Raw genomic sequence first — 24528 nt, 5'->3', positions numbered from 1 at the left:
GTATGCGTATTTTCTCTTATTGAACATAAGTAAAATTCTACTCAATTTATCTTACAAAAACAACAATAAGTAGTAACTTCGCAACTTATAGTAAAGAAGGAATATTTTAAAAATGTAAACAATTTATTCAAATTAATTCAAAACGGCTTATGAACCTATTTGCAGTTTACAATTCCCACTTTGCATCTCATCAGACGGCCAAAGCCTTTGTAGATAAATACCATCTCACTCTGACTGTAGAGTAAAAAACCCTGCTCCCTGTTCGGCTCCGGCGGTAAATGGAAATTCAGACGTTCGTGTAGATAAATATTTTTTCCCTGTCTGTTTAGGCCCATTTTCCCCCTGGATATCATCTAAAATATCAGATGACCTTTCTGGCAGCCCTTTTTTTCTCATTTTCACGGCGCTAGGCTGCATCCAGGGCCGAGGTGCCTCACCACACAGACAGCTGCCTGGAAATCAATTTATACAGTCCTCCCCGTGCATGTAGGGACGTCGGGAGGGAGACGGGGTGGAGATGGGACGGAGGGCCAGCCAGATATAATGACACGGCCAATTGCATTGTGTTGGACCTCCGAGGGTCAAGTGGGGTCGAAGGGTACCACGGAAACGCAATGGATATGCCACGGATACGGGGGCTTTGTTCGCAACGAGGGCATTACGCAGGAATTACACAGTGGGGTCAAGTGACCGAGGGAGGGGGGTGGAGGGGGGGGGGGCCCTCTCATCATCATCCTGGGAGATGAGAGTGACACAGGAAGACACCTAAAGAGGGGGGGGGGGCGGGTGGGGTAGAAGGGTAGTAGGGAACCAAATCCTCAGGATCCTCGGGACCCCCCCTCTTCTTTCACCCCTGCTTAAACACTTCACCTGCTGATAGGTGCCGTTGACCCTTCCTAAATCTCATCATCGCGGATCGACGGCGGGGGAGATGGCGTGGGATTTTCTGTAACGGCCATGTCCCCTCCGGCCTCTCAGTCCCTTTTCTCCACCAAGACGTGTTCATTCTCTCATTTGTATACAGACGCATATGACTATCCATTTATTTATTTATCTATCTACCAGCCCGGATCGGATGGGATGTCGCTGAAGATGGCAATACTCACTGCTTGATCCCTCCTAAGCCCCTTGGATCCCCAGCAGACACAGTCCCTCTGCGCATCCCAATGATTTATCAATTTGCCATGTTTGTTAAGATGGCTTTGCTCTCTAATTCAGCTAGCGATGTCTACTCCTGCCTGCTCTGCTATACCTGTTCCATAGAGGCATCGGATCATGTTGGATCCCCAGGACTCATCAGTGGAGCTCAGGGATATGGACTATGGAGCGGCCAGCGGGTCCTGACCTCCAGGCTGGCCAATGGAGTCCATAGATCTGGGGTTAAGTCATCTGGCCTGGCCCAGTCTGCTCGCTCCCCTCCACACCATAATTACTGGACAGACAGCCTCAACTTTACTTTCTCTCTTCCTCACAGATCAACGTAAATCTATCCGGGATGTCGTTCCCTCGTTGCCCTCAGGCTCTCGCACAACCTCTGCTTATAGGCCCATGAGCCGATGAGTCACAAAAGCTATTATATTGACGCAAACTCTGTCATACATGAGCATATTAAATGACTGTGTATGTGTTATGAGAAGCAGTTGTTGTTAACAATAGGACCCTGGCCATCTGCTACGGTTGCATAGTGTCTACCACATGTTTGAACACCCATTGGTGTATGATGAGAAGAAACAGATTCCATCAGACTCACGAGGGTTCTGACATACGACACAGACTCTAACAAGTGAACACACGCAGGCCTTTCGTTATTTGCATTCAAACTAGAGGGATTTAAACACAAACACCGTGTCTACTCTGAAAGGTTTATTCCGACTGCTAAACACACAGGGGCCCACGCATATGTGACTCGCTGGCTCCTACGTGATACCAAGTCGGATGCAAAACAACCTCGGACAGCCGTATTAAGTAGGTTGAGAACCGTGAGGAGAGAGACAGGTGACCCGAGAGAGAGAGAGAGAGAGAGCGAGAGAGCAGAGAGAGAACGAGAGATAGAACGAGAAAGGAGAATGCGGAATGGGATCTGTCAGCAGAGGACCTCCACAGAGCAACAATAACTGTAGTGGCAGGCTGATGAGTCAGTGTCTGTTTAAATGGCAGGCTGTCAGGCCTGGGTCTGCAGCCACCTCAGACCTGTCAGGGCCCCCAGGAGAGATGAACCACCCTGACCCTTTCATTCCTAACATTGCTCCACCAGAGACGCTTCTGTCACTAACTCTGCCGTTCTGCTTTCCAAGGTGCCAGAAAGGCCAAGCGCGGCCACATCTCAGTGTTGTTTATTGATTTCTGACCCGGCCCTTAATAGTTTTCCCAGCCCTCCCTGAATGGCTTTTGTAAGCAATAGGGTTTGTACATCTCCCAGATCAATACCTTTTACATTTACAATAAAATTGAAACGGCTTCTTGTGAGGGGCTACAGCACCCAGCACTTGTCATCCTTCTGCAAGGGACAACTATGTCATTATCCAAATTAAAACATTTATTTCTGATTAAGAGTGTCCTATCTCATTAATTTCCCCCTTTCCAATACGAGGGAAATTGAATGGTATTGATTTTTGTACTTTTTACACGTCTCCACTACTGGCTAGATAATTGAGAAGTTAGCCAGAATAAATGAAGTTTCTAGTCGAGCAGAGCAGTCAATACCTTGGAAATGTGAGGTGTTTTTGTGGGAGCATGGCTTTAATTTTGCGCAGGGAGAAGACAGGGGACAGGGGACAGTAGGCTGGGGGAGGGCAGGCTAGTGGTGGTGGGGAGGGGGGTCCCAAGGCTATATATGGGCCACCCCTCTACACCACAGTAATAAGACAGTATCCCCCCCCCCACCCAACATACCAGAGACATTGCAACCTGAGGAAACAGATTAAAGAACCAAAAGGCTGGTGATGAAGCTCTTGTTGTTGGGGAAGAATTGAAACATGGTGATCAATGATTGAACTAGACCTTTCAGCGTGGCAATTGATTAGGCGTGATCAAATAAATGAGATTGAATTAAGCAAGCAGAGGCTCTAGTTGTCTAACGCCTGCAACAACCAGTTTAGTTGTCCACATTTTTCGTAGTTTTGAAAATAGAGAGGATAGACACTTTGTATAGTTTAGAAGCAAAGAGGATGGACATTTTAATGACATTATATGTCTGAGGCATAATGCACGCAACCGTTGGCATGCGTACTAACGAACCTATTGTAAATATATCATCGTCAAATAATACACAGATTTGAAATGTAGAACAAGTCGTTTGGAAATCCATTGCCAAGTCTTAATTCCGTTTGACTTGTAGACAGTGGTACAAGGTGACCTCTTACATAGTTAAATGCTGGGGAGTTAGAGTGGGACACCTGCCCAGCGGAACAATCCTGACAGAACTCCTATACTTCCCCAGCATAGCCGGAGTTACTATATAGTCTGAGGCCTTGTGGTAATCTCCAGTTTGCGTAGCGTACTGGTGGTTATGTCAGGGGTCTATGTCCCAAATGGCACCCTGTTCCCGACAAAGTGCATTACTTTTCACCAGGGTCCATAGGGCCTAGTTAAAAAAAAGTAGTGCAGAAGTAGTGCACTACACAGGGAGTATGGTGCCATTTGGGATGCACTCGGGGTGGTGAGAGGGGTGACTGAACACAGCTCCTCCAGCTAGAGGACCTTGCTAACACTGAAGAGGTCTGATGCGGCTGGAGCCTGCATTGGGACTGAGAGAAAATGTTGTCCGACTTGGAGAGGGCATCATCCATCACAGCCCCACTCCACCTGTCAGAGAACGATAGTGAGAGGGAGAGAGGGAAGGAGAGGAAGGGAAGGGAGAGAGCGAGGGAGTGATAGAGTGAGGCGGAGGCTCCTTGGCATCCATCCACTCACTGGCCCCCTGACTGACTACCTACCAAAGAGTCTCTGACCACACACCCCTTCACCTCTCCACTCCACCTCTCTGCCCCTTCACCCTCCACCCCACCACCCTTTCAGCCCCCCCCCCCAACCCAAATCTCCCTATCGCTCCCTCGTCCATCCCCTCAAACCCTGCGCCCCTCCATCCCTCCACCCTTATATCCCTTATATCCTCCTCTGTCCCTCCAGCTCTCCACCCCTCCACTCCTGCACCCCATCCATCCACCCTTCCATCCCTCTACACTGGCCAGATGGACGTGTAGCTGATAGGCGGTGGAGTTGGAGTGGGGGCACCTGCCAATCCCCTGCAGTGTAACAACCCTGACAGAACCCTAATTCAACCTACAGAACACCAACCCTACGAACCACACCGGAGACAGTATGTCCAAGGAGAGAGAGAGTGAAAGAAGTTGAGCGAGAGAGTGAAAGCGAGACAGACAGAGAGAGGGAGAGAGAGAGGGCGAGAGAAAGTTTGGGTTTAGAAAAAGCAACTCTTTCGAGCAGAGTGAGAAGAAGAGAGGTTCAGAGTGAAAGTGAGACAGACAAATAGAAAGAGAAGAGCAGGGTGAGAGAGAGTGAAATAGTGAGGTAGAGGGGGAACAGTCAAGTGCTTTTTAATAAGCTGTTATAAGTTCATGTGTCTGATGATCAGAGGAAGATAATGCTCAAAGCAGAGCATGTTTAAATCAAGGTGATGTGTAAAGTTTTTACAGGGTGAGACCTCTGCAAATAGGATTTAGTATAGCTTGATTGTTCCAACAAAAAAAAGAGGGCCTTTTGATATTCATATTTTAAGTAGAAATTGTTCACCAATGTTGCATTTAGAAGCATCTTATATTAAATGAAGACCACATGGAGAAATAAATAAATACGTTTTTTTTTAATATGATTAAAAGCTTGCTAAAGTGCCTAAATTCTGCATTTTGACATGTCCCTCCGTCAACCATATGTCACTTCTAGGAAGATTTCAACCTACTTAATACAAAAATGTGTCCAAGTATCACCATCATTGTAAAGTCCTAGTTATTTTTGTTGCTTTGACAAAGTCATTTCTGAGGATTATTATTTATTTCATGTGATTAGTGATTCATTTACGTCTGTCCCTCATGTTAAGGTCAACTCTGTTGCGTGAACTGAACTCTCATATTAATATGATGAAACTAACCCTTTTAAAATATCTAATAGTCAAATCGTAATGTAAAAGCAGGTGGGCAGATTCAACGCTTTTTGGCAATGTTCTGGTGTTCTGTTGAGGAAAACTGAGCCGGTCGAGCATACCCTTAGCTAGACAGGCTAGAAATGTTTTAGCAAGTACTTTTTTTTGTGAAGCTTGCATTCAATTGTCACTCCCTGCTACATCCCAGATTCTATTCCCCCACCAGGGGATTTATGGCTGATTTAAGATGACATTTTCAACCCCGTTACTTTATTTAGCACTTAATAGGAACTTACTTCCTTTTTTTAATTTAACTTCCTGAGATGGGAAAACATGTTTTATTGAAGTTGAGGATGTGTTCTTTATGACAGAACGTAAAAATAAGGTGAAATCAAACTTTTTTCTTTACCAAGTTACACTTCTCAAAATGCACCGAATTGGTGGAACGACCCAGCTGTATTGGGCGATTCCACGCCAGCGGGAGTGGAAAATATTTTTGGTATCTCAGATTGTTCTGGCAATTCTCACGTAGAAACTTCATTGGGAGGAATAATCTTTAAAAGGCTTTTTACATTTGATTCACAATTATAATTTTTTTAAATCACAATGAAAGTGACCATTTTAGGCCCTTTTTAGACTGAGACATGAGTCCTATAAGAACCCACTCTCGGTTTGTGATGTACTTGTAGAGTATATTGTTACAAACAATGTCTTAAAATGAACCAAAATCAAAAAGGATATGAGATATTCATATTAATATGCTGAATAAATTGATGTAAAAATCTGCATTTCTGAATGTAGACACATTAGTAGTATAATGACACCAATGTGTCGTCTGTATCATGTACGGTTCACAGATCACAAGGTCTTACAGTAGACATGTATATTTCTAAAAAGGGACTAAAATGGCCACTTTCATCCTGATTTTCCAGAAAAAGGTTTGTGATACAAATGAATAAAACATGTCAAACATTAAGTTTCTATTGAAAATTGCCAGAACAATCTGAGATACCAAAAATATTTTCTGCTCCCACTTGAGTGGAATCGCCCTATTTCAGCTGCTGTAGTGAAGACATTTCTGAGATTAAATTCACAAGTTGTAACTGATGGCATTTTGAAATAGACTTCATCTATTCAAAGTATCTATGATTTTAATTTAGTAAGTATTGAAAAGCATAAAATAATGGAAGTTACCTATTAACTCATTAAAACTATTCATATTCTACCAGAAAATTGGTAGGAAGAGGATTTTTTTTTTTTTTTACCACAACGCATCTTTCCATTTGTTAATCTGTATAAACGAGCCCACAGGTCTGGCCTCACAGTGTTCAATGAACAGCTTCATTTGCGGTTGCATTTTTATGCCCAGAGTAATCTAAGGAGCGATGCAGAAAGGTTGGCTACATTCATCACAAACAGCAGCTTAACATAAGTGAAAAATTACAGGATTCCCAATGACCTTCCAACCAATCAAGGCTGGTAATTACACTCATTCATTACCAAGGCCAGAGACGGAGGGATACACAGATGACCCTTCAGCAAACCAAAATGTTTATAGATGGGAACAGAGAGGGAAATGCTAATAGGGGCTGTTGGAAGTTATCTAACACAGAGAAGAATTCAGTGTGGAATAGTTCTTATTCTTAACATAATACAAACACTCTAACAGTGCAGGTGGAGGCTGGATGGTTATCTGGGTGGATGAGTACAGCACTGAGAGGGGACCCTTGTGGACTAGTTGAATATGAACTACGATTCTATAATATCTCAGCTGGTTCATCAGATAGAAAAGTGTCATTACACAGAATGGCATTCTAAACGTATGAAGACACTGGCTCTTCGACGTCCTTACGTGCCCACCCACAGTTGTACAGTAGGACTTGTTTTCAATCCCTTAAACTGGAACTGTTTAACCACACATATACGTAGATTGCATATTGATTGAACATTTCTATTTATTTCATTTTCCGTAGGATGGTTCACCTATGCCCGTTTCTTCAATATTTCTGACTGTGTTTCTGAGTGGCATTTGCAGCAGATGATGTTCTCATGGTTCGGTTTACCAGGCCAGTAATAAGATCACCTGTGGTATAAATATGTTTTCCTACTCTGCTTATGTATTTGGGTTTGCAGAGTAAATTAGTTTCTCTACATCACGTCACATCTCCTCCCAGGCCCCTCTCTCTCTCTCTCTCTTTCTCTCTCTCTCTCTTTCTCTCGATCTGCTGCTCTTGAGAACTTGACATCTTGGCGGTCCGTAAATGGCTTTTCCACAGTGGAGGGTGTGTGTGTGTGTGTGCCTGCGTGTGAATGCGTGTTAATGCATGTGATTTTGTGTGTGTGTGTGTGTGTGTGTGTGTGTGTGTGTGTGTGTGTGTGTGTGTGTGTGTGTGTGTGTGTGTGTGTGTGTGTGTGTGTGTGTGTGTGTGTGTGTGTGTGTGTGTGTGTGTGTGTGTGTGTGTGTGTGTGTGTTTGGCATATAGGCATGTCCACAGCCATTCCCTCTCTCTTTGTATTCCATCTGTCTGAGCCGTCCAGCCTCAGCTGTCATTATTTCATGTTCATCAACAGAGAAGTTATAGTTGGCTGGAAACCTATCATGTGGGCTGGACAGCAGATAATTGAGGTGATGATCGGAGCTGTTCAAAGACAATTGATAGCGATGGAGTCAGGGTGAGTGAGGCTCTCGGGGAGCTGAGACCTGATGCTCTCTCAGCCCCCACGAGCAACGGACAGAATGTGGAATAACACACAAAGAAGCATGCATGCGCACGCACACACATGCGCACACAAGCACACGCAAGTACACACACACAGGTGCGCATGTGCACAAATGCGCACGCACACACACAGACACACACACTATCCTATCACCAGTTATCCACATTCAGCCCCAGACCTATAAGAACACCTAGGGTCTCAGCCAGAGGTTTAATAGCCCAAATACCCTCCATCAGCCATGTCTGAATCACTAGCAACATATTGAACTATGAGAGAGAACGATGACCTGAACTTCATATCTCTGCCTATTCCATCTGACTGACAAGTTGCAAAACTTCTAAATCCCTCTGGAAACCAGTTAAGGCAAAGCAAGTTGTAAAAGCCGTTTGTCATGAGATGGGGACACGGGGGGGGGGGGGGGGGGGGGGGGGAATTGAGGTTATTACCTCTTTTCCATTCCAAATGGCCCCTGCCTGTATCGAATGTGCCTGGCAGAAATGTCTTGATATGAAATGCCTTCACATCTATAACAGTCGTTTAAATCCATCCATATTATTCATTACTCGCTAGATATTTTGTATTTTTGTCTGGACAGAGAACCATAACATTATCATCAAATCACCTCGCTAGTTTGCACATATTAATGTGCTCATAATGTCACACGTCGGCTGATGGAGTAGTCCTTACGCTGTAGGAAATTTCAGAAAACTTCCTGGAAACAAACCTCGACCTGGATGCAAACCTCTGCCTGGAAACAAGCCTTCAAGGTTTTGAAGTGTGTCTTTTTACCTGACTTGTATGCAGGTGGTGTTTTGGGGGATCAATGGTGGGCTGTTGGACTCTCAGTCCACTGTATCGATAACTCACTCACACATACAAAGACACAACACACTTCTCAGACAGAGACGCTGAATCAATAACTCGATATCCCTTGCATCAGGCCCACCACGTGGTGTTGTGCCATGCCCTCTGAGTGAGTGGCGTAGACGGAGGGTGCAGGCTGGCAGGAAAGGACAGGAGGACAGCGATATACCTCAGCCCCCTGTCACATCGTCCTTCTCTGAGGGGACAGACAGGCAGTGGAGGAGCGATGGGGAGTGGGAGAAGATGACAACAATGACCATATACCGTATGGCCCAGGAGCTGGGGCCGGCACTGTCAGCAACTATCTCCTATCTCAACCCACCACCTTACCTCAGCCCCCTTGCCCCCCCCACCCGAACTTCAGAATTCTGCTGACTCCATGGTAATGATGGCTGATCCTTGGCAACCCCACCCCAAACCCCCGTGGGTCCTGCTACGCGCCCTCCTGGCCCGCGGTATTGACCCTGGCTGTCACCCCTGCCAGCCCCTGACCCCCCACAGCGCCGGCCAATCTATGTAAGAGCCACGGGTTCAAATGGTATTCCTCCCCTCCCGCCGCCCTGTTTTCACAGTGAGCTGATTGCTAATGACAACATTAGAAAGGGCATAATGGAGATTCCACAAACAATTTGTGCCTCGAATTTGCCAACCTAAATATCTGCAGAAGTTCCAATGCGGGTGACGATTCTGGGATCTGTGTGTGTTGTTATGTTTACGTTGCATGGAAAGTAATGATGTAGTTAAACCAACACAATTCGCAGACCTAAAATGTCCCTCTATGGGCCTTGAGACTTGAAGCAGTTTTTACTTGGAAACATAATAATTGAATTATTAAAGAAGGAGCAAACCGTTTTTTTTTTTATCTGTAATGAGAGTCATAGAGATACATAAAGGATTTTGTACCAACAGAAATTATCTTTGATAAGTTCTCTTTGATAAGGAAGCATGTGACGGGTTTCATTACGAAACACAATATATACATTTTCAGAAATGTTGGTAAATTAACATGAATAAAATAAACATCTTATGAAAGAGATAGAGCTATTATTTGTATCTTACCATGACATGGGCTAGTGAAAAGACAGACATGATTTTGTTTGAAATATATTTCAAGGTCATTTTATTTTAGACAAAATTTGAGACATTCACGTTTTGTGGTAAAACGATATACACTGAGGGTACAAAACATTAGGAACACCTGCTCTTTCCATGACAGACTGACCAGGTGAATCCAGATGGAAGCATGAAAGCTATGATCCCTTATTGATGTCACTTGTTAAACCCCTGACTGATCAGTGTAGATGAAGGAGAGGAGACAGGTTAAAGAAGGATCAGACGGGTTAAAGAGCAACAGATGGGCTACAGTTAGTCAACTGACAGTCCAGTACAACATTGGAGCCCAAAGACCCATAAAAGAATGCACAACTCATCGTACCTTGACACGAATGGGATATGGCAGCCGGCGACCTTACGGAGTTCCACTTCTTTCAGCAAAAAAACAAGAAACTGCTGTTGCATTGGGCTAAGGAAGAAAAACACTGGACACCGGAGTATTGGGAAAACATTGAATTTTGAATCTGATGAATCCCGTTTCTTTATGTTTCATGCTGATGGGAGCACTAGGGTATGGAGAAAACCATGTGAGTACATGCATCCATCATGACACGTGTCAAAACTGCAGGCTGTGGGGGTGTGATGGTGTGGGGTGAATTTCATGGCACACATTGGGCACATTGATAAAAATGGAGAAATCGTTTGAATGTCACAGGATATCTGAACATCGTTGCCTATCAGGTGGATCCTTTCATGGCAGCAGTGTGTGCATCTGTGAATATATTTTTTTTCAGCAGGAAATGCCCAATGCCACAAGGCTAGGATTGTCCAGGAATGGTTCCACGAACATGACTGTGAATTCAGCTTACTGCAGTGGCCTGCACTGTCATCGGATCTCAATCTAATTGAGATGGAATGACCTATTCGGAGTAGAGATCCACTGCCAGTCAACTTGACACAACTGTGGGAGGCATTGGAATTAACATGGGCCAGGATCCCTGTGGAACGCCTTCAACACCTTGTGCAGTCCATGCCCTGACGAATTGAGGCTGTTTTGAGGGCAAAAGGGGGTGCCAACTCAATATATTAGGAAGGTGTTCCTAATGTTTTGTACACTCCACTTTAAACAACGTAATTCCAATAGAAAAAGTATCCCAATTGGGTTCTAAACAGTTACATGAAATAAAATATCAATACATGAATATTAAAATAAGCAATTTGTCTCAACAATATTGTACAAATAATATAGGGACACATGCTAAGTTGCCTAGCTAGTTAGCCACAATAAAATGATAGCTAAATAGCTAGCTAGCTGTTGGATTATAGATTTCAAGGTTGTTTTTTTGTTCAACTAGCTGGCTAATTAGATGAATACCATTTACATCTAGCCAGCTGGTAATTATAAGGCCAAATGTTTGCTAAATCTAGCTAGTTATCTTGTGTCTGCATTGCCATTGTTGGGCTGGAAGCAGGTTAAGTGTGTTCAGGGCGTTTTAGCACAGCTGTAGCAGTCAACAGGCAATAACAAGCTACTGTACAGTATAGGACATTAACGAATTAATGTTTTAACCAAATTTTCAAAATGTGTCGTTCAGCATAAACCTGCTCTCCGCCACCAGTACAAGGAGATGATCACGGGTGAACAAGCAACACTTGAGGTATTTTTTCTTTGTACTTTGAGCTTACTGCCATGGGCATAACATTTCCCGCTCCAAAGGACAAGACAGAAATATGCTCTCAGGCTAGATGCCTTTGTTCATATTATAACATGACCCGAACCAAAGTTACTCAAAGGATCTTATTATATAGGCCTAGGTCTAGATATTGTTTTTACCTTCATGTGTTTGTGTACATTTTTTTCCCCTAATTGCAGGCTACTACCTTTAGCGCTTGAAGTTACTCAAGTATTTGATTGTTTAATTATTTTTTCAATATACCGAGCCCTAAGTATTGTTACAACATTTGCGGTGCACACTGCGATGCGGTACAGAGCTTGGCCTCTGCATGCCTCCGGAGGCTCCTCGATTGCATCACACCCTCCATACGAAGCCTATGACCACATTTTCGGATCAAGCATAAATTGGCTTTAAGGAGCATCAACGAGGACAGTTAAAATAAACTAACTGTACATCAGAGGAGGCTGGTGGGAGGAGGCTCATTGTAATGGCTGGAATGGAATGAATGGAACAGTAACAAACACATCAAACATATGGAAACCACGTTTGACTCCAAACCACGTTCCATTAATTACATTCCAGCCATTACAATGAGCCTGTCCTCCTATAGCTCCTCCCACCAGCCTCCTCTGTTGTTCATACAGGAAGCAACAAACAAACTCCCATGGAGACTGTAAAATAGTGTACAATCCCCAGCTGAGAGAAAAGGACAGCAGTTATACCTCATCACTTAAACCCCGCCCATATCGATCAACCAATGAGAATGTACATTTAAAGTACATGTTTTAACAGTATGAGAACAGCCATAATTCATACACATGTAAAGGGACCTATGAGCATTTTAGATGAAAAAATGCAAATGTAAAAATTGGCGTAGATCACATTTTTGGAATCAAACTCTTTGTGTACAGATCATACATACAGGAACATATAATGGTCAGTGCAAAACCCTTCCTCTGACTTTCCCAGTCATACCACCAGGATTAATGTTCATGTTAGCTCTTGTTAAAGCACCTGTGCATATCCACAAATAACCCAAAGTACTCACATAACAGCCCTTCTGATGCTCCTATATTACAGCCCTGACAATACCTGCATACTGAGATAGATATATGTATTTATGGCAGGGAAATAACATAACAGCAAATTGCCAAAACAACTTTATAAATCAGTCATCCCAGGCTCTCGTTGCCGCGGCTACAAGGTGCTGGTGCTGATGAGGGGCTGAAGGAAATGGGCATCCATCGTTACAGCGACGCCATCCATACGTCGTCAGGGAAATGGGCTTGTCTCGGGTGGCCCGGAGGGCCCCGCGATCATTGTGCGTGTCCCCCCACTTCTCCCGCATCTAAATGGAAATGCCGGGTGGGTTCAAATCCATCCCGCCATCCCCCCCCCATTCCACAGTTTGCCTCGTTCTCAATTTAGAATACCAAAAATCTCTCATGAATCAAAAGTTACAAACAGAGTTTGCCGTGTCGTAACTCTACGGTGGCTTTTCCCTTGATTGATTCTTATACACACACTGTTGGATTACCTTATGGGTTCTTGTGGCAAAAATTCTGGCAGGGGCGAGGGAATGGACTTGGGGGTGGAGGGAGCCGGGATTGGGGTGAAAGGAGGGAGAGGGGCGGTCAGCAGGGGGAGACGGGGGGGGGTGCGGTGCGGCGCGCAGGTAGGGAGGGAGGGAAGTAAATAACAAATGTTCTGGGCTCCACCTCATCGGGAGTGATTTCAATGCAATGTTTCATCATAGCAAACCGGAGAAGAGAGTGTTTGGGGTTTAGGCTATCAATTACAGATACAGTATATGTAGGTAGGCAGGCAGGCAGACACTATCATTTGGCTGATTGTCACCAGTCCACAGCAGTGACACCAGGAAGTGATCCATCACTCTATTACCTGTGACACGTGGAGAAGGATAACAAGGCGTAGTGGAATCATGAGGGACTGGGGCCCCCCTCCGATACCAAGCTCTTTAACATGCTCGGGGACACACATTCTAATGCAGACATTTAACCTTCCTACCTTCAGCCATTTTTCTTTCTGTTCTTTGAGACAGGGCAGATTGATGTATTTTGACTTGGAATAAACAGAAGCTTCCGCTGTTGATTAAACTCACATTGGGTGCACAGTGCTTCAATGGGTGTTCCCTGTGTTGTTTACTCCAGTGAAGGCCAAGGCACATCTTTGGTTAATGCTTGGTGATATAATAAATTGATGGTCAAGTTTTTTTCACCCCCTACCCCTTTCATACAGACAATCTGAACCTGCATAATGAAGGTGCTTTAGAGGGAAAGCCTTTTGTTTGAAAGGAGTACAAAACACCTAAAACAATGGGGCCTACCTTACAGATGTAGCAACGCTATAGCAAAGAGATAGCAAAGTTGACCTCAAACTGTGACCAAGGATACTACCGGTAACAGTTGCACTTAAACTTAACTGAGTAATCATTCGTACTGTAAAACCAATATGAGAGTGCACAATACAAAAACAAAGTGTAATGCATGGAACTTTGTATTAGTATTAAGACAACAAACAGAGGACCGGTTTATAGAAGCTTGATTTAAAACATAAAATCTCACACAACAACCTATACATTTTTTCATGATCCTGGATAATGATAAAGGGAAAAAATGAGTCCTATATTTCGCCCTAACATTTTGCTGGAGGTTCAGTATAACGATAAAGAGACCAGACAACGCAGATATTCCTGGTTGACCTTCTCTAACAGAATTCAATGATAACAGGCAATATGCTGCCAATCTTCACAATAACACCATGCCACGTACACATACACAGCAGACATTGTCAAAAAGTTTTAAAAAAAACAGCAACATACACGTCCTACAGAGGGGCAGAACTGAAAAAAAAGTATTTTTAGGAACTCACCGGAAATCCTAGAAATCATTATTTTCATGTCATTATTATTTCACTTTGGGACCTCTATTCTACAGATTCCCTCAGGTGAGGTTATTCTTCCACATAGATGACCACTGCCCCGGCCTTACCCTGCTGTACAATAACCACAGATAACACAGAGAGAGTAAACTTTAGTCCTCCCATTGCAATCTCTGTCCTGAGCAGTGACTCTATCAATCTGGAGGAGTAGGGGAAGTTTGCCTGATTTGGTGCCCGGGGAGACCTCATCACTCTCGGCCTCATTGAGTGTCTGACCGACCCGGCCTGGAGCCCAGGCTTGGCTCTGTAGCTCATTGCTGCTCAATGCGGCTCTGCTTAACATTATCACCCTCATCTGTAAACACAGTCATCCATCACCCGGGCACCACATGGCAGTCCCCCCTCTTATCCAAACAGATAAAGAAGGTGTATACTCTTATAATTTGCTCATCTCTAGGAGAAGGAATAATAATAATCTCTACTTGATGTACAGTCAGTGGCTCCCTCCTCCTACTCTCTATCGCTCTGTTTCTCTCTGTTTCTCTCTCTCTCTCTCTCATTCTCTCTCTCCACGTTGCTCTCTCATTGGGAGCTTACTCACTTAAATTCTCTCTCTGTGCCCCCCCCCCATCCCCCCTCTGTCTCCTTTCCAGTCATAATGTGCTTGTGGATAGTGTATTAATGAAGCAGCCTAATTTGACACCTCAGCGTGGTGTAATGGATTAAAACGCTGTGCCGCCATCCGTCTGGCCGGCACAAATAAACCGTTCGGTATAAATATTGTAATTCATAGCGCCTCTCGCTCAGATGATAATAATCTTAGCCTGTTGATGCCTCGCAGATTTAAAAAAATCTGACGATGAGCAAAGATGGGGAGGGGGAGGAAGGATTCGCATACCGCCCCAACAGATCCGCAGTTGACACAATCTCTATTCCACTCTACACTGCCCTTTCCCCACTTGGACAAAAGCAATACCTATATGTGAGAATGCTGTTTATTGACTACTGCTCAGCGTTTAACACCATAGTGCCCTCCAAGCTCATCACTAAACTAAGGACCCTGGGACTAAACACCTCCCTCTGCAACTGGATCCTGGACTTCTTGACGGGGCGCCTCCAGGTGGTGAAGGTAGGCAACAACACATCCACCAGACTGACACTCAGGGGTGCATGCCACACTGACACTACACGGGGGCCCCTCAGGGGCGCATGCTTAGTCCCCTCCTGTACTCCCTGTTCACTCATGACTGCGTGGCCGCGCACGACTCCAACACCATCATTCATTTTGTTGACGACACGACGGTGGTAGGCCTGATCACCGATGACGATGAGACAACCTATAGGGAGGAGGTCAGTGACCTGGCAGTGTGGTGCCAGGACAACAACCTCTCCCTAAACATCAGCAAGAGAAAGGAGCTGATTGTGGACTACAGGAAACGGAGGGCCGAGCACATCGACAGGATTGTGGTGGTGTGGGTGAAGAGCTTCAAGTTCCTAGGTATCCACATAACTCAGGATCTACAGTGCATTCGGAAAGTATTTAGACCTGTTGACGTTTTCCACTTTTTGTTACGTTACAGCCTTATTCTAAAATGGATTAAATCATTTTTACCCCTCATCAATCTACACACCATAATGACAATGCAAAAACAGATTGTTAGATTGTTTGGCAATTTTAATAAAAATGATTCAGTATTCAGACCCTTTACTCAGTACTTTTTTTGAAGCACCTTTGGCAGCAATTACAGCCTCAAGTCTTTTTGGGTATGATGCAGCAAGCTTGGCACACCTGTATTTGGGGAGTTTCTCCCATTCTTCTCTACAGATCCTCTCAAGCTCTGTCAGGTTGGATGGGGAGCATCACTGGACAGCTATTTTCAGGTCTCTCCAGAGATGTTAGATCGGGTTCAAGTCCGGGCTCTGGCTGGGCCACTCAAGGACATTCAGAGACTTGTCCCGAAGCCACTCTTGCGTTGTCATGGCTGTGTGCTTAGTGTCGTTGTCCTGTTGGAAGGTGAACCTTCACCCCAGTCTGAGATCCTGAGCGCTCTGGACTAGGTTTTCTCAAGGATCTCTCTGTTCTTTGCACTGTTCATCTTTCCCTCGATCCTTACTAGTCTCCCAGTCCCTGCCGCTGAAAAACATCTCCACAGCATGATGCTGCCACCACTTGCTTCACTGTAGGGATGGTGCCAGGTTTCTTCCAGACGTGACACTTGGCATTCAGGGCAAAGAGTTCAATCTTGGTTTCATCAGACCAGAGAATCTTATTTCTCATGGTCTGAGAGTCCTTTAGGTGCCTTTTGGCAAACTCCAAGTGAGCTGTCATGTGCCTTTTACTGAGGAGTGTCTTCCGTCTGGCCACTCCAGCCTAAAGGCCTGATTGGAGTGCTGCAGAGATGGTTGCCTTTCTGGAAGGTTCTCCTATCTCCACAGAGAAACTCTGGAGCTCTGTCAGAGTGACCATCAGTTTTTTGGGCACCTCCCTGACCAATGCCCTTCTCCCCCGATTGCTCAGTTTGGCTGAAGTTTTTATTGCGCTTTCATTGGTTATCCGTTTTTGATTTTGATATAGCTAGTCTGGTGGCTATAATGTGTGAAAAATAACGTTTGTTTTTGTGTATAAAGGATTCACCCCAAAAATATTCTCGAGACATATAGCAGATAAATAAATGTAATAAAATGGAAATATCAACACACACACACACAGTGACTGTCTTTCTAGGAGCAGGTGTCATAGTTAGAGTGACAGTCCCAGTCAGACATTCACAAGATTAGCCACAGTGCCACATGACAAGCAGCTTAACTCTTGATAAGAGCAAAGCCTGTGGTCGGAGCCAGCTGATGTTGTTACCAGAGATGGTTTAGAGCCAGAGATATTGATCTACAGGTTTATGAATGAATGGACACACTTCATGGAGAAGGAGGATTCTGGGAGGATCCATGCAATATCTAATCCAATGACTGACCGTGCAATATGGTCTATGGTGCAGCTGGGGTTGAGTTTCCCGAAGACATTGTTGCGGACATGGCACGTTTTTGTCCTGCTCCATATAAATCAGAAGACATTGGTTATCATAAATCTATGACCTTTTCCTGAAATTAAGCATGCTTCCTACCCTATATTTATGTTCTAAATGAAATAATGACATCAATTATATGAAGCCGAACACAGTATGTGCAGCACTGTAGCAGTGCCTTAGTGTACTCCATTCTACTGTACCACATATCTGCCCAAATTGTCTTAACTTAGTTTAACAGTATAGCTTCCGTCCCTCTCCTTGCCCCAACCTGGGCTTGAACCAGGGACCCTCTGCACACAAGAACAACTGACACCCACGAAGCATCGCTACCCATCGCGCCACAAAAGCCGCGGCCCTCGCAGAGCAAGGGGAACAACTACTTCAGGTCTCAGATCGAGTGACGTCACCCGATTGAAACGCTATTAGCGCGCACCACCGCTAACTAACTAGCCATTTCACATCGGTTACACTAGGCCTACATGTATCTCAAAAACAAGGGAAGCTTGTAGCAGTGTATTGCTGATCACAAGATTGTGCATCTCTCTAACAGGGGGAGGAATAAATGTATAGACATTATGCAGTCCTCTGGTGGACTGACTCGCTTAACAGATTTACGTCTACCGCCCTATGCTCTCTGAATAGCAAACAGGTGCATTTGCAATGTAAATGGTTGTATTCTTCTCTATATTGAATTGTTTTCTTAATCATTTCCTTTGTGCCATGAAGTAAAGAAAACAGATTCTGTCTAAAGAGCATTGGAAGTGTTAATGACCCCTTGGCTCAGCAGCAACATTAGCGCCTGGCAGCATAGCAAACACAGGGTCAATCACATTATCTCTAGGTGCTTGCTAACACCAACATTTTCTTTCTGATGAGCAAGACAATTGGATTCTGGAATTTGCAAGAAATACTTTATAATGTCCAATGGTGTGAATCTTCACCTCACCTGAGATGCTATTTCGTTAAAAGCATCTTAAAGGTATACCTGTGTTCTATGTCATTGTAATGTCATTGTTTTAAACTACATATAGAAAATATACCATCGAGATACTTTATTTTTCTCATACACCTTTGTATGTTACTGAACTTCATATTGTAGATGCAGAATAAAGTGGGAATAGGTATAAACTCTTTACATTTCAAAACCAAATGACTACATTCTAAATAAAGAATGTGTAGTGAAATTAAGCTTTCTAAATGCATTGATCTTTATAATATAGTTATCACCACCAAAAGATGAAACAGAAAGATAAGATTGGAAAGAAACCTCATTTCCTTTCAATCCTTCGGTGGGACGTCCCCCACATGAATAATCTACCCGTGGTTGAAATCTGTGCATAATGAAAATCTCTTTTATAAATATGTATGCAGCCAAGACACAACATAATAGAGGTTTTTAGTGAAAAACAGATGTCTGGCTGGCTGATTTCTAAAGGATGAAGAGCAGAGAAGAGCACTGCAGAAAATGATGTTCCCTAGCCTAGAAATGTCTTTAATTAATAGCACATTTTACATAATGATTACACTGTAATTGTGCCAACTAGCAGAGTGTCATTAAGTATATCCTTGCTCCTTTACAACGCTCTCCGGCTAAAAATAATGAGTTACATGGTATATCACTATGCAACAGGTCCATAAATAACATTTAAGCCCATACAAGGAATGTACTTATAAATAATAAATATTTGCCTTTTGTAATTGAGCAAAAAAAAACGACTGTCTCTTTTGTCTGCCCTCCCATCCCCGCCAATTTGGCTTTGTCCTGTTATATGCTAGTTGGGGGGGAAAGGAGATTTTTCAAATGTTTTCCTCCCTTGTAAGTACTGAATAATTTATTTGCCGGCTAATAGCCAACACTGTCAACACAGGGTGGTTAAAATATACCTGTGTCCAGATAGATGCGTTGACTGGCCGGGAAGGGATTATTCCCTGCTTCCAGATATTTTGTTGGATGCAGTCCCTGTATACACTGCAGTAAATCACTGCCTTCCAATTACACAGCTCCATAAAACAAGGCTTGAATTCAAATCAGGCCCCAAAACAGAGACAGAGATAGCATCTGCTTGCCTGCCCGGGTAGTGTTACTCATGTGGGTGAGACAAGGGGGTCTGAAGCTGGAGTTGGGGGTACAGGAGAGGGAGGGGTGGAGGGTAGGGTTGGGGGGGTGAAGATTTGTTTCTTGTTTATTGCTTATGCCATTTTATTGTGGCTTGGGTGTAGGTTGCTCTAACCTCTTGGGGGAGGCTGAGTTCAAAATATTTCAGTTGGTCCCATAGCACATGGTGTAAATTTGCCTTTTCTGTGCCAGAGGTCAGCTTTAGGTATGAAGAGAAATCATCATATTGCAAAGATATAAAACTAGAGAGAGGACAAATTATTTAATTATGAATAAGACTTTGGAGGCTTGGTGCCGGCCTGGGTGTTGGTTTTACATTTACATTACATTTTAGTCATTTAGCAGACACTCTTATCCAGAGCGACTTACAATTAGTGCATTCATCTTAAGATAGCTGGGTGAGACAACCACATATCACAGTCATAGTAAGTACATTTTCCCTCAATAAAGTAGTTATCAGCAAAGTCAGTGTTAGTAGGAAAATACAACTTGGGATTAATTTAAGATACTCTTTGAAGAGGTAGGGGTTCAGACGTTTTCGGAAGATGTCCTAGCGTCAGGGGGAAGCTGGTTCCCCCATTGGGGTGCCAGGACAGAGAAGAGCTTTGAGTGGGCTGAGCGGGAGCTGACCTATAGAGGTGGGAGGGCCAAGAGACCAGAGGTGGCAGAACAGAGTGTTCGGGTTGGGTTGTAGGGTTTGAGCATAGCCTGAAGGTAGGGAGGGGCAGTTCCCCTTGCTGCTCCGTAGCCAAGCACCATGGTCTTGTAGTGGATGTGAGCTTTGACTGGAAGCCAGTGGAGTGTGCGGAGGAGTGGGGTGACATGGGAGAACTTGACATTGGAGAACCACCAGGCGGGCTGCGGCGTTCTGGATACGTTGCAGGGGTTCGATGGTACAAACACGAAGCCCACCCAACAGAGAGTTGCAGTAGTCTAGACGAGAGGTGACAAGAGCCTGGATTAGGACCTGCTCCACTTCCTGTGTGAGGAAGGCTCATTCTCTAACAGATGTTGTAGAGCATGAACCTGCAGGAGTGAGTCACTGATTTGATGTTTGCAGAGAATGAGAGGGTGTTGTCCATGGTCACGTCAAGGCTCTTTGCACTCTGGGAGGGGGACACTGTGGCCGGTAGTGAGAGCATGTGGTGCAGACTCAGATTTGATCTACATCACCTGGTCGGAGTGTCCTGCCAGGTAGGATGCAATCCAAGAGTGTGTAGAGCCTGAGACTCCCAGCCCTGAGAGGGTGGCGAGGAGGATCTGATGTTTCACGGTGCCTTCGAGGCAGCGGATAGATCTAGGAGGATGAGAACAGAGGAGAGAGAGTCAGCTTTGGCAGTGCGGAGAGCCTCGGTGACACAGAGGAGAGCCGGTCTCAGTTGAGTGAGCTGTTTTGAAGCCTGACAGTTTAGGGTTAAGAAGATCATTCTGAGAAAGATAACGTGAGAGTTGGTCATAGACAGCACGCTCAAGTATTTTGGAAAGAAAAGAAAGAAGGGATACCAGTCTGTATTTGTTGACGTCAGCAGGGTCGATTGTTGGTTTCTTGAGGAGGCAAGAGACATTTTGAAGTCAGAGGGGGCACAGCCAGTAGCAGAAGGGGAGGGCCAAGCCAGCCGGGAGGAAAGGGGACAGTGAGAGTCATAGGATGTGGAAAGGGAGGAGAGTAGGGTCGAAGAGGCAGAATCAAGACACAGGAGAGAGAACGATTTAGCAGAAGGTAGAAATTATAAGAGGAGAGAGTTGTGGGTAGGGGCTTAGTAGGAGCTGAGTGGGTATGGTTGAATGCGAGAGAGAGAGAAAAGGAAATAACGTGGTGATTAGAGACATTGAAGAGGTTGCAGCCAGATTAGAAGGTGAACAGAACTGGGAAAGAGTGAGGTCAAAAGCGGAAAGGAGTGGAAAGAAAGAGGTGGAAAGAAATGAATCAAAGTCAGGCGTCGGGGGGTTGAAGTCACCCAGTACGATGAGAGGTGATCCATCGTCAGTAAATTAGCTTATCAAGGTGTCAAGCTCATTGCGGAATTTTCATAGGGCACCTGGTGGGCGATATATGACAACATTGTAAAGCTTGAGTGGACAAGTGACAGTGACAGCATGGAATTGAAATTAGAAGATGGATAGGTGAGAGAGGGAGAAAATAGAAAATTTCCACTTAGGAGAAATTAGTAGTGTGAACACTTAAACAAAATAAGAAAAAACAATGTTTTTTTTGTTTTTTCCTCCGACAAAATTCTAATCGCAGTGCAGTTATCACAAAACATATTATTTTCAATGTTATAGCATAACTAGACGATAGGCTATAAGAGGCAAACTTTAGGCTACTTTGGTGAATTTGCGAGGCATGCAAAATAGATTACCAAGACATATGCGCACCGTGTTTTTCTTCCTGCCCCTCCTCTCTTTCCATCACGTTGGCTCGCCTGTGTCATATTCATTACACTGATTCTGTTGCTAAACTTATCTTAAATGGAAGCAAATGGAACAAAACGAGGAGGGACCTACCTGAATTTGTCCAATAGACACTCGTGTTTTAGTTGTTCCGTTTTGCAACTGTTTGGACAAATGAGACTTATCTTTCTCTTCACTAATGATGTTAGTGTGTTCAGTCTTCAGTCTGGTGTATGTAGAATGTCCTAGCCTATTCATTGATGATAGGCCCTGCTTTACTGAAGTTGCGAGACATTGCAATCCAGGAGATTGTGAGATACAGCATTCCATTGCAAGATACAGCTTTTGATTACCTGTAGATAGGTCTGGTGCACAGTTCTGACTGTCTGCCTGGTGGCCAACCTGGCTATACTGTGCCCCTCTCCTCTCTCTCCCTCCCTCCCTCCCTCGCTAGCTAGCTATGGAAGATGCAAGTGTTTGTGTTCTTGGAAGAATTGCAAAAAAATACCTAGTTGATTCTTAGTGGAATCGAATCTTGACACTCAGAGGTGTAATTGAGGTTCAGTAATAGTAGTACAGGTGATTAACCATCTGAAAAGGACACACCATGAGACCCAAACCGTTACTGGCAGCAGCACAGCTGCATTGTGAAAACACCATGACATTTTATTGATTTCTATTATTGTTTTAACGTAAAACCAATAAAGAAATGGCTCTTTAAACGTTAAGAAAAACGGTCCATTTGTCACATCCCTAGCCCTGTGCCACCACTGCGATGACCAGATGCTCTCGGACTATGAGAAAATACGCAGTCAGATGATGAGAGAGCAGCTGGAGCAGCAGTGTTTTCTGGGTTAATCCATGTCTCCGTAAAGGCCAAAAAGTTTAGTAACTGAAGAGCAACATAGGCTGACATTTAGTTTCCCAGTTATTGAAGCATTCTGCATAAATGCAATCCGTCGGTGGCGTTGGTTGGCGGGATGTTTAGCGAGATGGAGAGATGGGGCGATCGAGGGATGGAGGGATACGGAGGTGTGAGGGAATTTAATACACTCTGAGGCAGGGAGGCGAGCGGCAGAGAGCGAGAGAGCGAGAGAATCTTGAGTGTTTTTCGTCCGCCGCTGCGCCATGACGCGTCGACCAGGGAGCTGAGCAAAAGTAAATCGCATCATCACATATGCAGATTTCCCTGCGCATGTGATTCACATTTGATCAGCTCCCCGGCCAGCGCGGCAGGGCGCAGCGGCAGATAGAAAACCCTCCGGATTCTCTCCCTCTCTGCCGCTCGCCTCCCTGCCTCAGAGTGTATTAAATACTCTCCCTCACACCTCCGATCGCTCCATCCCTCCATCTCACCAACCATCCCCCCAACCAATGCCACCGACGGATTGCATTTATGCAGAATGCATCAATAACCGGAAAAACTAAAAGGCCTTGTCAGGGACGAGGAGTTGTCACAGGCACAGGCAAATGATTCTCCACCGGCGCTCATCTGAGCTGCAATCAGCTTATAATCTGGGTATACATCAGGCTCTGACATGGACATTTCCTGCTTCCATTCTCATTCTCCGTGGCAGTAATCACAGCGATAGGCGCTCAACCTCACCAAAATGTATAAATAATTTTAATTCAAACATATTAACAGTCAAAATATGGGAATCCATCATGGCGGCGTACGGGGAAAGGCTTCTTAAGAAGCAATCAGGGCCTCGGAGTGTGTTCTTTGTCTTTGGCGGCTGAGAGACAGGGTGCAGATTACTATCAGCCAACCCTGTTCTGCATAACTGCCTCCTCCCTCAGTGCTTTTAAATGTTCCTGACGATCTATTACATTTACCAAGCAGCCTTCCCAGGCGGCTGCACGGCTCCCCTTGCTTCTTCCTTTAATCTCATGCTTCCCTGGGAATGCGAAGGAGATCTGGATGAGGGTTTAAAGACCTTTTTATGAAGGCAGGCATGTGGGCCTCTATCCATCTTCCACCAACTAGCAGACACGTTTATGTTCCATGGACGGGTTATGTCCCGCCATCTTAAAGAACAAAAACTTGCCCTTTTTACCTCATTGGGAAGAAGAGATGCTGGACATGTTACGGTGGTTTTTGAGTGTTCCTAGACCAGCACCAGATCTTACGCTTGACCAACAATGGACGTGACTTGGATGTATCTCTCACAAACTAGAACGATTTTCAGTCTTTAAATGTTAGACAAAATTATCCTCTGGTGTATTGATTATGTGAGATCAGACATGAATCTATGATAGAAAATGTAAATATTGTAGATGCATACATATCGTAGACTCATAGATAAGGCTACAATCATTTCATCGACCCTGTGACAATACGAGTCAAACACGGATGCCCATACAGGCACAGGCACAGGCTTCCCATTGCCACTGAAATTAATTCCATTGCTTTGCTGTCGGAGTGTGTCATCGGATACGCACACATAAGTATAAAGATGTAAAATGGCATAATCCAGCCATCCAACCATCTTATTAAAGCACATCAAAATATATATTTTTTCATTCCACCCAGAGGAGAAAAGAATGTTAGCACTATCTATTCACAGGAGGTGAAAATGAAGGCAGTTTCAGCCTGGAAGCCACCCAAGCTTGTCAGGACACGGACTGCGGTTTTATGTCATGTCATTTATCTGCAGTTTAGATTTTCTATGACCGCATTGTCTCTTT

The sequence above is a fragment of the Salmo salar genome, chromosome 23, assembly GCF_965601325.2.
Source record: "Salmo salar chromosome 23, fSalSal1, whole genome shotgun sequence".
Lineage (NCBI taxonomy): Eukaryota > Metazoa > Chordata > Actinopteri > Salmoniformes > Salmonidae > Salmo > Salmo salar.
This window is presented reverse-complemented; position numbering follows the sequence as displayed.